This window comes from Myotis brandtii, unplaced genomic scaffold, assembly GCF_000412655.1.
Source record: "Myotis brandtii unplaced genomic scaffold, ASM41265v1 scaffold64, whole genome shotgun sequence".
NCBI lineage: Eukaryota > Metazoa > Chordata > Mammalia > Chiroptera > Vespertilionidae > Myotis > Myotis brandtii.
Genome location: NW_005370460.1, coordinates 385,681 through 388,369, shown reverse-complemented (window position 1 = coordinate 388,369; position 2,689 = coordinate 385,681).

Below are 2,689 nucleotides of genomic sequence, written 5' to 3'. Positions count from 1 at the left end.
CCACCAGGGAAAGCACCAAAGCCTATACCCCTGGAGACCCACCGACACAGGGCAGTCCCAGGGAAGGCAAGCAGCGAGGCTGGGAGGACATAACCCTTACTGGGTAGGATAATCTCCTTCAGTCACTTTCTTGTACCTTATCAGTAGAGCAGTGACCTTGGAATAGCCCTTATAATGGAACACAGAGATTAACCTAGACAGGATTAAACTCAACAAAACTAGATTAACAAATGCCCTAACCTTTGGAATAGAATTGATAGGATTAAACTCAACTGGTATAAATACAGATGTAACCGAACAATAAATATAGAACCTGGCTAAAGAACCTCGCTATGCTGATCAACTGAACGCTGTCTCCGTCCACACCTTTGGGAACCCCTGGACCTGCTGGGGCTGGACCCCAACAGGTCTCCTACAAAGTCTCTGCAGCCTACTCTTCTGGTGTCCCCCACCTTTCTAAGGAATGGCTAAGTAGCATGGGAAAGACTGTGAAACAGACCTCTCCACAGTTCTTAACCAGCTGTGCAAGATGATAAAGGGAGTTCGAGATCCTAGACCAGAGGTCTGCAAGCTTTTTCTGTAGCAGCCAGAGAGTGAAGGGCTGATGGTCTCTGTTGAAACTCCAAGTCTCTCTTTATAGTTTGAAAGCATAGGCAATATGTAAACCCATAGGTGGGGCTATATTTTAATAAAACTTTATCTGTGGACACTAAAGCATGAATTTCATATAATTGTCATATATTATAAAATATTCTTTTTCTTCTTTTAAAATTTTAATTTAAAAAACATTATTAGCCCTAACTGGTTTGGCTCAATGGATAGAGCGTCGGCCTGCGGACTGAAGGGTCCCAGGTTCGATTCCGGTCGAAGGCATGTACCTTGGTTGCGGGCACGTACTCAGTAGGGAGGGTGCAGGAGGCAGCTGATCGATGTTTCTAACTCTCTATCCCTCTCCCTTCCTCTCTGTAAAAAATCAATAAAACATATTTAAAAAAACAAAACAAAAAAACATTATTAGCTCAAAGGCCACAGACCAGATTTGGCTCACAGGCATAAACTGCCCACCTATGCCACAGGTAATTAAGTGCCCAAGGACAGCCTTAGCTGGTTTGTTTCAGTGGATAGAGCATTAGTCTGCCGGCTGAAAGGTCCTGGGTTTGATTCTGGTCAAGGGCATGTACCTCGATTTCAGGTTCCTTCCCGGCAAGAGCGTGTGCAGGAGTCAACCAATCGATGTGTTTCTCTCACATTGATATTTCTCTCTGTCTTTCCCTTTCTCTTCCACTCTCTCTAAAAATCAATGGAAAAATATCCTCGGGTGAGGATTAAAACACACACACACCAAAAAATGCCCAAGTACACTACAACAGTAACTTATCCTATACTAGAGGCCCGGTGCACAAAATTTGTGCATGGAGGGGGGTTCCCTCAGCCCAGCCTGCACCCACTATAATCGGGGACCCCTTGGGGGATGTTCAACACCCCTCTCACAATCTGGGACTGCTGCTCCTAACCACTCACCTGCCTGCCTGCCTGATTGCCCCTAACTGCCCTCCCCTGCAGGCCTGATCTCGCCCCCAACTGCCCTCCTCTGCCAGCCAATTTGGTTCTGGTTGGTCAGTTTCTATGCCAGTCAGCATCAAAAGCTCCACCTCATAGGCAGCCATTGGCTCCCCACAATTGACCCAGATTTGGTTCTGATTGGTCAGTTTCTACGCCAGTCAGCATCTCTGGGCCTATCAATGGAGCCTGATCAGAAAGGCGGGGCTGATCAGCAGCCCTGGTGGCGGCCTGGAGAGAAATGGAGGTGGCTGTTGGCCAAGCCGGGAGAGAAAGAGAGGCAAGTTCTGATCAACGGCTGCCACAGAGGCTACGGGTCAGACCCTGCCTCTCTCTCTGCAGGCCTCTCTCTCTGGGCCTGATCCACAGCCCCCAGGCAGTCAGTGCTGGGTCGGACGCCTGCAGCAGCCCCAGTCTGGTCAAACCTTCGGTCGTTAGGACCTTGGCTCTTTATTATCTACACTAATAAAAGACAAAGATGCTAATTGACCGAACCTTTGCTATGCCCTAAGCCACACCCACCAGCCAATCAGAGTTACTATATGCAAATTAACCTAACCAAGATGGCAGTCGGCAGCCACGGAGCTGGAGCAAGCAGGAGGCTTGGTTGCCCGGGCGATGGAGAAAGCCAAGCTTCCCGCCTGCCCTGAGCTGGCTGTGGCCTCCACTCATGGCAACAAAGTTTCAATTATAGAAGGCAAATAAATCCCAGATATCTGCTTCCAGCCAGCCTCCACTGGGAGCTTGGGTGGCTGGGGGCCGTGGCCGGCCTGCAAACAGCCATCAGCCCCTCACCCAGGCTGGCCACAACCTTATGGAGTGAGGGTCCCTGCTGGGGGGCTTGGCCAGCCTGCAAACGGCCATCAACCACTCACCCAGACTGGCCAGGCACCTCAGCAGGACCCCCCACCCTGAAGGGGCTGTGGCTAGCCTGCAAACAGCCATCAGCCCCTCACCCAGGCTGGCCACAACCTTATGGAGTGAGGGTCCCTGCTGGGGGGCTTGGCCAGCCTGCAAACGGCCATCAACCACTCACCCAGACTGGCCAGGCACCTCAGCAGGACCCCCCACCCTGAAGGGGCTGTGGCTAGCCTGCAAACAGCCATCAGCCCCTCACCCAGGCTGGCCA